The 14102-nt window shown below is 39.5% G+C and overlaps 1 pseudogene; it reads left to right on the top strand.

Annotated features, from left to right (window-relative positions):
- Positions 1-1396: 1396 nt before the first annotated feature.
- On the top strand, positions 1397-2288 carry LOC147426915 (uncharacterized; annotated as a pseudogene).
- Positions 2289-14102: the final 11814 nt, after the last annotated feature.

The raw sequence follows: 14102 nt of genomic DNA on the forward strand, positions 1-14102 counted from the left end.
GATGTGCAAAATCAAGATGTTATTCTTGATTACATTGAACCTCCTACTGCACCATGTTTTGGTCAAACAAACAGCTGGATCCTGCATGAATACTACTGTGGAAAAACATTAGTGATCTTATGAAGATCTTATCACTTCTGTTTTCGCGGACGAAAATGCTTCTCCAAGGGGGGAGTAATGTCATGCCAAGGGTAGAACTATAGGAGGGCACGGTCCTGGCCAAGGGCAGACGGATACACATGCTATAGAGGGGCTATATATAGCTATGAGCTAGAGGGCCAAGGGCCTATATATAGGTATGGCTGGGTGGTTATTGGCATGTCTTTTAGTGTGTGTGTGTGTGTGTGTGTGTGTGTGTGTGTGAGAGAGAGAGAGAGAGAGAGAGAGAGAGAGAGAGAGAGAGAGACGACATGCTGACATTCAATTGCGCACACATTTGTGTGTGTATAGATTTTCTTTTATAGAGTTTGGGAAATGGTGCCGTCACTTTTATTACATTAAAATTACAACATCCCCCCCCCCTCTGAAAGGAAATATTTTTAACAAAAAAAAAAATTCACTTCAAGAGAACTCATGTAGCTTGATCTTCTTCCTTTTGTACGTCTTTGTTTTGGACCAGTTGTGATTCTTTTGTGCGATTTCCATACCTTTTAACCATCACCTTTTATCCAAGCTTCTGTACCTATTAAGAAGCAATATAGAAGCTTACTTTTTAGAAAACTCTTCCCCTTCCACTTGCGGAAGGCAACGAAGAAGAAATAGATGTGATGAGAGGAACATAACCTAAATGAATGATACCATGTAGTATTTTTTTTTAATAATTTTTGCAAAACTTACAATTGTGAGTGAATTATATTGACCAGCCCAAAAAATTACAAGGTCTAGTCATGCTCTTGTTGAGACATGACATCATTGAGAGACTATAATTACATCAAGGTAGCCACCTCCACCAACCCGCCGTCTCTTCCTCGATACATAGGGTCCAAAAAGTTCTTTACGCCGTCCTAGGCATTCCGTCTACTGACAACAAGGCACAAGTAATCCTAGACCAATCCTCCGAGTGTTGCTTGCGCCTGCGATAGAACATGAATATATTAATGTAATTTGTGGAAGATTGTGCAAGGCTGTGAGAGAGAGAGAGAGAGAGAGGAACAAGAAAAAGAGAATTTTTACGTCGTAGGAGACTATACACAAATGTTCAATCGCGCGCACACGTTTGTGCGTGTATAGATTTTTTTTTATTGAGTTTGGGCGCCACCGTTTCCGTGCTTTAATCATAATCCTGTATTTTGATCTAGGGAGCAAAAATATTTAAAAGCATCGGCTTTTATTAGCTTTTCCTTGCCAGCCTTCCTATAAATAGAGTTATGATCAGCAGCAGATCACCGCCGCGCTTTCCAGCGAGGATGGTGGGCGATACTCTGCGGCCGCTCTGGTTGCAGGAGCTGCAGGAGGAAGCGCAGCTGAGGCTTGAACAAGAACAAAAGGAGGGAAAAGTCGAGTGGAGCAAACACTGCTGGAGGAGGCTGGTTGCATCGCCAGCGTATCACGTCGTCGATGGTCGGGAAGCGCTTCTCTGTCGCGTAATGGAAGACCTGCGCAGTAAAGGCATGATTTTCAGATATACAGCGAGAGTAGAAGTGCAGGTGAGCGAGTGGGCGACGGCGTCGTGGAGGTTTCGTCACGTTTGGCCTTGAAGGAGCCCCGGAGCTGGTGGGTGGCCAGGAAGGGCGTGGACTTAAGTATAGACTGTCCGGCTTGGGGAGTGTGGGCGGTCGTCTACGGAGCTCCTGCATCAGATGGCGAAGAAGATTGTGAAGTTATAAAGGTCAGCCGGGATGCGGTGACGGAGGACCTCATCCGCCACTGGCAGCAGCGAGAGCAAGGTCCCCAAACTACCACCGTACAGATGTTGGCACGCAGAGAGGATTCAGATTTTGGCCACGACCATTATCATGATCATGATCGTGAGACCGACCTGCTCCACATTCCACATATGAAACGCGACGTCGTCAGCGATGACGCTGGCCCCCCACCAACATTGTTGTATTTGAAAGGGAATACGAGGTCACTAATATGTCACCATAGGTTGGTAACCTAACAGAACATAAAAGTGTCCTTTGAGGGTTTTGAAAAAAACCTCCAAAACCATAGTAGATCCACTCATTTTGTAAAATCCTTTCATGAGGTTATAGTTCAAGGCCTACTAAACATGGAAAAAATAAGAAACTTGTAAAATTTCTCATCTTTTGGTCACACCAAGCCTCCAAAGTTGATGGACTAGTGAATTTTCATCAAAACAGTCATTTCTTACGTTTTGTTGCATAAAAATAAGATTAGGGATTTTTGTAGGACTTGAGATAAATTCCCTAGTTAACTTCAATGGGTTGGTGATCAGAACATATGATTGCTTCTCACTCACTATTTTTTGTTTTACCAAAATAAATAGGTACAAAAAAGTTGAATTTTTACCATTCTGCAAACCTATCATCAAAGTTTCTATAGCCACGCTCAATACAAATAATATGTGCATGTTTTCTTAGTTCCCTATTGTCCTTTATGTTCATAAGGAGCCATGGAGCATGTCAAAAGAATAATACATCTCTTACCAAGGGGAATCTTGGGGACAAAGATAAAGTGTTAAATACAGCAAACATGAAAAAACTGGGTTGAACATTATGAGTTGTAGAATCCCATAGAAACTATTCATTATCTAGCCAAATTTGATCCTTATGACTAGATATGGTTACTACCTACAAAATGTATGTAGTTGTCACAAGAAACTAACAATATTGAAAAGCTATACTTGATATACTAGAATGTTTCGTTTTCTTCCATAATTGAAAAAATCAACCATCGTTGTGTACTATGCAAAATAGGGTATTAGGTGTCCTAAAACTCAAGGAATGTTAGCTTTATGCTACAATATGCGACATAGAAAATCAAAAATAAATTTGGATATCATGAAATCCACCAAAAAAATCATAGAAGAGCTAAAATTGGCTAAAAAACAGGATTTGACAATTTTTATAATTTGGTCATAACTTACAACTTTAATATTTATTTCTCCCTAGAAGCATCAGGACATGTTGAGGACTACTAAAGATAGTTCTCTAGCATTATAGACCTCACAAACATGAATTCTAAAGTGGTATAGTTGCAAAAACTTGAAAAAAGCCAAAAACAGGACCCGTTTTTTCACATAGTTTAGGTTGTGAAATGTTGTGCAAGGACAATGTTAAAGATGGAATTGATACTCCAAAAAAATGTCGAGTTTTTTTTCAGCTCATGAGACAACTTTCTAGATAGATAGCACCTCAAAATCCATTTTGAAACTCTTGACATAATTCAAGGAAAATGGTTACTTCAAAGGACATAAAAGTGTCCCACGACATAAAAGTGTCCCATTACCAACCTAGTGTTAAAGACCCTTGCCCGAAAGTGAAAACAACCCACATTCGCCAAGATATTGTATCCCCACTTGTGCATGTCAAGTGTGCCATCGCCCCAACATTTCTGAAAAGGCCACATCATCACAAACGGAGACACAGACAGAGACGAAAAGGAATATTGCCGCCGATGCAGGAAGGCTAGGAAAGAGATGTGTAGGGAAGGAGAAAACGGTGGTCCCATGAAAATCGAGTAATGGCCGTATGGCCCAGTGATTGTAAAAACAAATGTGGATACAAAAATGACCTTATTATAATGGAAAGAATTGTATGTATTGTTTTTCATACCTTTTAATGAGCGTGCATATTTTATTCGGGAGCTTTCAAGATCTATTCTTGCTTGGTGGGTCTTGCTATATAACATCTTCATATCGACACCTAGAATGGGAGAAACGAGGACATATACAGTATGGCATTGATTGATTGGGTCTGAAGTAAAGATACACAAGGTGCATTTACTACTGTAATACACTACATGTATTCACTACCTATCCATTTACTACTTTAATACACCGCACGCATTGGCTAGCAATTGTATGTAAAGAGTTGCGTGCATAGCTAACATATGTAGATCTTGATCGATATCAAATATATAATTCTGAAAGCAGCGTGTAAGTAAATTGAACCGAACAAAGTAATGTCCAAAATTCTAAAACAAGTAAATGAATAAAGCGTTAATGCATTGCAACATAAAATGAGGTGCTATGCTGACCTACGATGTTGTATTGGCGCTTTTCAGTTGTCCACTCCACAAGCCGATATTTGAGTCAAGCTACAAGAAACGAATGTGAATAGTTAAACATTACATCGTGTAGTGAAATGTCACAAATCGAAATTGCAAAGTATATAGTGCATGTCATGTAGAAGTGCCATACAAAATTATGGTGGACAACTGACAGTGTGGTCTCTCCAAAAATTATAAGAAATGGAAGCCATGCTCTACCCTATAGCGTTTACGTGTTGCGCTAAGCAAACATGTAGTCATAAGGGCAATTGAAACGTCCAATGTTGTGAATATATGTTATCCCTGCCAGACACAAAACACGCATCAAGATAAAAGCAAGAGATGTAGCATATTGATAAAGCTTAGAGAGAAACATATCTAATTTTGTCTTCTATGTCGACGCTCTGCTACATAAAGAGTTACGGGTGATTTTCGGTAGGTTTTTCCCTACTGAAAGTGAACTATCTTCTTCTTCTCGATCATCAATTCCTCGGCATGCCCTATGCTGATGCTAGATTTCTATTTGCAGAGCGCTTTCTCTTTTTGGACCACAGAGGGCTTTTTCTCAAGTATGCAATTCAACAGCCACACACTAGCATGCTATCACATATAGGGAATAGAGCGAGCCTCCACAGTGGAAGCACTAAATACGCGACTAGGACGTAAACTGTTTCCTATCAACCCATCGGCTTGGCCCTCTTCATCTCTCTCCTCCACCTGCCCCATGCTTTCCACATGTCTATCTCTCTTCCTCTCTTCCCTTCACGTGCCATCGCTCTCCTCTTTCATTCTCAAAACCCATGAGAGCATCTTCATTGATTCTCTCTAACCAGGTCTAGTTTTAATTCAACCCCTTGTCATGCCCTATGTTGTAGCTAGCTTTCTATTTGAGGTGCAATAAGTAATTAGTCATACATCTTTGTAGTTTTGATTTGATCATGCTCGTGAGATTCTACAAATGCTCGAAGAGAGTAGATGGCCCTACTCAATATTCATAGAATGTGAGAGGGTCTTGGTCATGCGATCAGGTTGTCTAGAAGAGACAATTTCATCTTTATTTGTCGTGATAATCTAAGAAATCCCTTTGCCACTTGTTGAAGGTTGATTTATACTAGAGAGATTAGATTGTACCATCTCTTCTTTGAGTTTTGTTCTCGTGTTGACTATTGTATTCACTTTTGCTATCATGTCTACCATATTTATCACTACCATATTTATTACTGCTTTTGTGTTTCTTGCTATCATGTCTACCATCACCACTATTTCTGTGTTCTTCCTATTTTGTCAACTTGGCCTCATGCTCAAGCTCCTTTTGCAGATCTTCGATTCTCCATCTATCATCAGGGACAAAAAATTACTTCCTTTGTGTTTCACCTTGTCTGCAATCTTTCTTTCAGGGGGAAGAACAACTACACGTGTAGATGATAAAGCTCACGGACTGCTTGAGCACCCAACGGGTTGCAAGAGTACCTCACACCTGATCATCAGCTTGTCGTGTCCACAATACTGTATATACCGTTGATCAGTGCCATTTATTTTCGTAGGCAATCAACCAAAGGAGACACGTTCTCAGCCTTATTAGATCGTAGTCTTTACGTAATAATTAATCTATGCACTAGGTCATTAGGACGAGTTTGAACAGTGAGAGGATTGGGATGACGATGATGTGAATGATGATTTCTCACTCTAGTTGCGTAAGAAGCTTGAGAAACGATCTGACAGTAATCTGTTAGCGGTTTTCACTTGTTACTTGAGTCATCGTCTTCAAAAGGATCAAGCTTAGGATCAACAGCTTTCGGCGTCTTTGGGTAGAGTTTGAGTCGCCATATTTTCACATAGAGTTACGCTCAATGTAACAATTAATAATCACGTAATAATTAATCTTTACGTAATTACGTAATAATCAATCTTTACGTAATAATTAATCTTTACGTAATTAATCTTACGTCATTAGGACGAGTTTGAACAGTGAGAGGATTGGGATGACGATGATGCGTAAGAAGCTTGAGAAACGATCTGACAGTAATCTATCAGCGGTTTTCACTTGTTACTTGAGTCATCGTCTTCAAAAAGATCAACAGCTTTCGGCGTCTTTGGGTAGAGTTTGAGTCACCATATTTTCACATAGAGTTACGCTCAATGTAACAAATAACTGTTTCGCAGAATTCTCTCACTCTCTCTCTCTCTGCAAAGCTGTGAACTTGTGCCTCTACATCCGAATTATTGCCTTACTTTTACTTTTACTTTTAGTTTGTATAAAAGCGGCCGTCTTTATTAAGATGCATACGAGCGCTGCTTTTTGTTGGTGCTTCAAACATCACATGCAAATTAGAAGCTTTTATTGCGCTGATTTTGGGTATTGCAGCGTTGGTGGTTTCTTTTGATTTAATGGTGGGATGTGGTGGCTTGTAGGGGAGAGAGCATCTTTGGCTCACCAAGTAAATACCTAGGTTTAGTGTAATTTCACCTACAAATTTTGAAATTTACCTCTACATTTTATATTTGAAGGTGAGAAAACCTACAAAATTTTGAAAAAATTAGTGTAGTTCGGTGTAAAACCTCTGTTATTTCACATATGTAGGTTTGCCAAGTTTCTGAAAAAATGTTTTTTTCGAGCATTGCTTTGCACGTTGTCCCTGTCACCGCTCATCGACATACTCCACGTCCACCCACTCTCATCGGCCTCATAGCATTTGTCTCCATCTATATCTTTCCTGAGATGCAAAGGGGCATGCAGTTCTCTCCTATCAGCTACTGCACATCGGTTTCTCTCTTTGTGCTTGTCAATCTCTTCTTCTTTGCATATGGCCTCGACAATGCCCTTTGGTCGCCCTCACTTCTACTGCGTTCATAAGCCGCTCTCCTCTTCTTTGGCTTATCGGCTCCTACTATCCCGTCTCTTCCACTTTTAAGCTTTGTAAGGTACTTTGGATGCTTGCCGACGTGATGAGCACTCTCAAAGATTAGATGTTTTGTGCGATCAATCCATGGTAGAGGTCTGTTCTAGTGCTACTAAAACAAAAGATATCCAATTTCAATCGATGATCAGTTGGCCTAATCCGGAGTGGAATCACCAAAACTTATTGCCTTTGCAAAATATAACCGAACTTAAATGAAGGTAGTAGAGTCTCTCTCTCTCTCTCTCTCTCTCTCTCTCTCTCTCTCTCTCTCTCTCTCTCTCTCTCTCTCTCTCTCTCTCTGACAAACCTTTTTATTAATCGGTCATTATCTTTTTGGTGGCGTGAAAAACTGCCAGTGAGAAGTTGCCACGTGGTGGCTTGTGCGATCAGATAGGGGGAAAAGAGACTTTGGCTCACCAAGTAAGAAGATACAGAAGCTTGTTGCTGCCATAAAGCACAAGCTCAAGGAGTATGGCAAGTAGGGAAGTCTTCTAAGAGGCTGCAAGGGAGAAGTAGGCATCGAAGCATGGTATCATCAACACAAGTAACACTCACTTGTGTCCTACTAGTAAGCCAATTGGCTTTGCAATCATCATAAAAATGATTCCAAATCTGCTAAAGAGACAAATAAAGCTTTTGGTGACAATACGCTCATGCTCTATAGGTGACACTCGGGGAGGGGGGGGGGGGGGGGCACACAAAATTTTATCCTTTATCATCCCTCAGACAAAACTATTTGTTATCGCGTTGGTATTCACTACACCACGCCGCACGAAAATTGACATGGATATCGTTGACTCAAAGCTTGTTTCAAAAGAAAAATCCATAGTATAAGCGTCAGAATAAACATCGGCATCGTATCATCGGTATAGATACTGGCATCTTTTCTATCGAAATACGCAGTGAAGTTTACGCCGATAATAGCGTTGTAATAGGAACGGAAAAGTAAGTTTCCTATATCAACACCTATTTTGATGTGCATTAGAATGCGTATACTGATAACTGTATCGACGTCTATTTTCGAGGTGCATTAGAACGTGTATATCAATACCTTTATCGACGACAAAACTGGCCAAAAAAAATTGGATAGGGAACTGATGTTGCATGTACTGCAGCGCTAGGAAACAACCCTCTCTGCCCAAAAGAAAAGTGCAAAAGCAACCGCACTCCACCTACAATTTGAGAGTGAAGAGCGAGTAAGTATATATCAGCAGAATTGTAAATCATTAAAAAACCACAAAATCAAAAGCTTAAACATGACAAGTTTGCAAAAGCGTAATCATAACTTTGACTCCCAAACCATAGCCACAAGGACATGGAGATTTTCTAGCCATAATTAAAACATGATTTGAAAATTGCAGGTATAACCATAACGTGATTTCCAAACCGTATTTGCAAAACCATAAATATAATCTGCATTTCATACCATAACTTGCTTGTCATACCATAGCCATGGCCTGCTTCTCATACCATAACCATAACAGCCATACCATCATTGCAAAATGATAACCATAACATGATTTCCAAACCGTATTTGCAAACATAATCTGCTTGCCATACCATAACGATAACCTGCTTGTCATACCATAACCATAACAGCCATACCATCATTGCAAAACCATAAACATAACCTAATTGCCAAACCATAACCATAACATGATTTCCATACTATCATTGCAAAACCATAATCATAACTTGGTTGCCAAATCATAACAATAACCTCTGTGCCATACCATAACCATACCATGATTGCCATACCATAACCATAACCTGATTGTCATATCATAATCATAATTGTAAATGGAATGGAAAACCATATACATAAGCGTGAAACTAAACATGTTGATAGACGTTTTTTTACTCTCCGTAATTGCCATAGTGAGCTACCTCACCCTACCAAAATCACCCAAACACTGTGGCTATTTTCACCCTTTCATTGTCCATAGGCGTGTGTGAGTTAGGGGACTTTCCCCATATCTCCTTACAATCCTCACTTAGCTAGTCATTGGGCTAGCTGAGCCAAAAAATAAATAAAAATAAAAGCCAAAGTATATTATGGTCCTTTTGTGTATAAGTATTTCATTGTATATAGAGCTTAAGTATAGCTATTTTTATTATCATTGTTTTGGTATTTATTTAAATGTTTTTGTGTAGGTGTGTGTGATTTGCCTATGTATGCTATGTACATTGATTCACCGTTACCACAAGTTTTCTTACCATTTTGCATGCTCTTTATTTATAATAGAAATATTTTCATGCAAGCTTCTCTTATTTTTGGGTGAGAATCCACTCCAAGGAGAAACCTCAAAAATACCTTTTATCATCAGTCATTGCCTTTCACTAAATTCCTATTTCCTAATGGTATTATCTCTTGTAAATAAATATACTTCAATAAAAACAAATGAGGGTCTCCTCATTAAATTCCTTATACTTTCATATATCATGATTTTTTCCATTTTCTATTTATATATAGCTGACACTATTTTAGATTCCACCAATTGTTTATATACTAACCTGTTTTTTCATCATATCCATATATTATATTTATGAATAATCCACAACCATGCATATTTTGAAACCCCTAAGAATCAATTAGTTCATGCTCTCATGCAAGGAGGGGCTTATCTTTGGAGCCAAATGTAAATTCAACAAAAGGGGGACCATTGAAGACTTTTTTTTGTGAAGAAAATAAGGTATTTTGTTGGGATTTTTAATATCCATCTCCACTCCGAATTTGACACTGTCGTCAAAGGAGAAAATGTGGACCAAGAGATAAATAAGCACTTAAAGTTTTTTGATAATTTTTGGAGTAACCACTATAGGATTTTTTGAATGGATCCCAGCCTGCACACTTTTCTCACAAAGTAACCCATGGTTTTCTGATCTCACCTCCTTTCCTACTTCCATACACACACACACTCGTTCCTCTCCATCCCTCACTCAAACCTACAACTTTTATGGCTTCTTTCATCTTCTTCACCATTTCCATCTCTTCCTTACTCCATAGCTCCAAATTAACATCTCTACACACATATAGCTCAATTTCTCTCTCTAGAATCAATTTCCTATTAACATAACCTCTTCATCCTTTCACAAAAAGAGAAAAAATCAGTAAATAACCAAGCTCAAGATCTAACAAAGGAGGATTTTGATCATGGAAAATTCAACTTTTCCATGGTCACAAGAACTACACCGACAGAGTTCTACAACCACTTCATTCACTGGAGGAGATAGGTGAAAAATTCTCTTTCCATCTTGTGGTTTCCATCAAATTGTATATATTCTCATCCTTCTCTTACTTTTTATCATTGTATAATCATGTGATGCACCTTGAGTGAATATTCCATGTAATTTTACCACATCCTACTAACTACAAAACTATTAACACTAACCACTAACATACTAACATAAATAACCATTGACCTAACCATCAAAGACACCTCACCTCAAGCATACATGTGCATGTAACTCTCTCTCTCTCTCTCATTCCTTAAAACTCTACTTTCACCATACCTACCATCAATAATGCTCTCTTTTGAGCCCACATTCATGACTGAAGCAGACAAAGAAGGCCCACAATATTTTGATATTCTGAAAAAATCATAACGTGACTTGTTAGCTTATAAATAAAGATTTTGAATAATATTAATGAGAGGTCTCCAACCTATAAATAGGCCCCTCTCCTTCTTGTAAATCACCCCCAATATCTCACATAGCACCCCAAGACTATGCGTGAGGAGAGACTTAAGCGTAGCAACCACTTTGTGAGCTTCACTTTTGGTGTGAGAGAAACTTTCAAGCTACACATTGCAAGTGAGAGAGAGTGTGTTCACGATCTCAAAACCACTATTGTATATGTTCCTCCATCATCAATAAACTGAGGTTTGGTGCATCAAAGGTGTGATTCAACGTTCAAATCTTCGTCCTTCCTCTTGTGTGATACGGTTTAGTAAATTCAAGGTGACTTGCGTATTTTAAGTTTCTATCATTTGATAGTTTTTGAGATAGTGTTTTAGTGTGTTTTCAATGCCAATTTTGTGTCCATTGTAAGAGGGTATTGTGGTCAGAGGTCTTCCACACCCTACGACATTTTGTGTGTGTTGGCAATAGTTAGCATTCACTAAGCATTGAGTTACTTTTGTACAAGATCTATGATAGCATCATAGCCAACCATCTCCATTTTCAAGTCACAAACCAGATATTACGCAAGTTTCCTTTCTCTCTCCCTTCCCTTTGCTCTAGCTTGCTCTGCTCCATTTGGTGTGTCTCGGTGTGAGATTGCTTGTGTTTGTTTTGTTGCACCTCCTCTTGGTTGTGATAAAATATCTCTTGCATCCTAGTTCGCATCCCATAACTAGGTGGTGCCCCTATCTTGTCTGGGTTTTGGCTGTGGGTTTGTTGTTGTGTTGTGCTTGTGGTTGATCCAACCCCAATTGAGTAGCACGGGAGCGTTGAGGGGTGTTTAGAGGTCGCCTCTCTTGTTGCCCGCCCCGGACCGCTTCAATTTTGGTGCCCCCACTGAGGAGGGACTTGTGTCTATTGTTGCTACATATTGCATGAATGTTTAGCTTTTAGCATAATCAAGTAGATAGCATGAATCAGGAGAGTTTGTATGATTATTTCATTCCCATTGCAAGGCAAAAGGTACATATCATTGTTAGTAATAAGTTACAATTTCAACGTGTAATTCAAAGAATTTTAAGGCCCTGTAGGTTGGCCGAGATAAACGCTTCAATAAATCCTTTTATTTTGCCTCTCATTAGGTACGACCTTAGTTTGGACGTCTATATTTCTGTTTTGTTTTCAGCACTAGGTCATGCATGGACCATGGATAATGGCCTAAGAATAGCGGTTTTTCCCTTCCATTTCACTCCACAAATTAGAATAAACGTTGCAATTAGTAGAAAGAGCCATTTTCAACAACGTATAGTGTTCATGTTTGGTGCCCAAAGAGTAGGAGAAATTCTTGTGTCACCAAACCCTGTCATCCTACCTCTTGTTGACTATCATAGATCGTTTGATGTGCATATGTTTATTTTGTTGTAGAACAGATTGCAACTTAGAAAACATTAATGTGTAAATATTTTTAAGAAAGAAAAACAAAAGCGTGTTGTCACTTTGAAATTGATTCAATGGAGGCTCAACGCCAAATGTCAGGATATACTCTCTTTTTTGGAGATCCTGACGAGGATGCCGAGCTATTTCTAGTAAATTTCAAAATGGCTTGCCGCATAAAAAGAGTGATACGAGATGAGGAACACTTAGAAATGTTTGAGTATTTCTGAGGAAGGATGCTAGTACTTGGTTTGACTCTTTATCTCAGAAGGTTAAGGGAAACTATAACAAAGTTGTTGATCATTTCAAGAGATACTTATTTGACCCCAAAACACTCAAAAGCTATGGCAAGACATCGTTTTTCACAAACAAAAAGACTTAGATGACTACTACATGTATAAACAAGAGTTTTTACGTCTGTGGGCTGTATGGGTGGGAAATGTTGCTAACCTAGTGATGGTGCAGAGTTCCTAAAGAAGGAAAGGTTCATAGATGGTTTGTTTCCGACACTCAAGATAAAAGTTGAGGCGGGTGCACCTACTACCTTTGATGAAGCTGAAACTAGGGTTGTTGAGAAGTATAGGAAACTCAAGTGTCTAAGAGGAGAGGTTCTAATAGAGGATCATAGACCAAAGGGGAAATTGCAAGCATCAACATCAAGAGAGATTGTTGAGGTAACAGCTGCGGTGATTGAGAAGTTGAATGAATCCTTAAGCAACTTGTCAATCCACCTTGCACGAGCTGTAGGTCGCAAGGGACAAACAAATATAGCCGAGGAGTGAGAGCCACGACCTAGGAGAGTCTTTCAATGTTGGAATTGCGGAGAGTCTGGACATGGGATGTATAATTGTCCTTGGCCCCGTGGGGAGCTAGGGAGACCTAACTTGAATTACCCAGTGATGAATGCAAGTGAAGGCGCTAGTCCACAACCAAGGCTTCTACAAAGGCCAAAAGGATCATGACCACCTCCACGAGGAGTGGAAAGAGTTTCACCTTTGCCAGATCCAAATGTGCATGTGGTAGAGGTGACAAATTCCAATGAGGTGGACATGAAAGAAAATGGCAGTAAGTGTGGCCATGGAAAAGGTAAGGAGAAAGAAGGAGTCACATCACAAAGTGATCATGGACAAGAAAACAAGGCAAAGGAGACCGAGGAAACCAAGTGGACTTGATGTTGTATCAACCTCCAAGACTTCCCTCTAGCTTGAACATGGTATGGATCCGTACAACTTGTTGGAAGACATGAGAGGTAAGGGTCCTGATTTCTCATGGCCTCAATTTCTTGCATTATGTCCACAAGTTAGGAGGGATTTAACAAGAGCAGTTAGCACTAGGAGAAAGGTAAAAGAGAGTGTGCTTGTTGTAAAAATTTCACAAGATAAAATGAATGAGGATATTACACATGTGCTAGATTGTTAGATCAAAGGAACATTGGTTAGGAAAGGTCTAGTGGATGTGGGTGCACAAATTTGCAGCATGACAGAGGGACTCATGCATGAAGGAGTACGAGCGGAAGTGTGACGTGAGAGAGAGTGCGAGAAGAAGAGCACGACGATATGATGAACTCGCTCTACTGTAGTGTGTAGAGCATAGTGAGTTCTTATTAGGTTTTTACAAAAGAATATGTGTACATACTTGGTGGCCCGCCCACTTACCTGGGCGACCACATTGGGCTTTATACCCCAACAACCTCCCACTTAAAGTCCAATGTGGTACTTTAAGTGTGAGAGAAGCTACTATACAAGCTAATATACAAGAGATGTAGAGAAGTGATGTACTACCCTACACCTAACTACTTGCGAAAATGCGCAAAGCTCTCTGAGGGAAGTCCTTTTGTAAGTAGATCAGCAGGATTTTTTGTGGTGTGAACTTTGACAAGCTGAATTTGCTTATCCTTGAGCATTTCCCTGATGAAATGATACTTCACATCCACATGCTTTGTCTTTGAGTGATAAACTGGATTGCGAGCCAATT

This window comes from Adiantum capillus-veneris, chromosome 24 (assembly GCF_014529385.1).
Source record: "Adiantum capillus-veneris isolate H3 chromosome 24, ASM1452938v2, whole genome shotgun sequence".
NCBI classification, from domain to species: Eukaryota; Viridiplantae; Streptophyta; class Polypodiopsida; order Polypodiales; family Pteridaceae; genus Adiantum; species Adiantum capillus-veneris.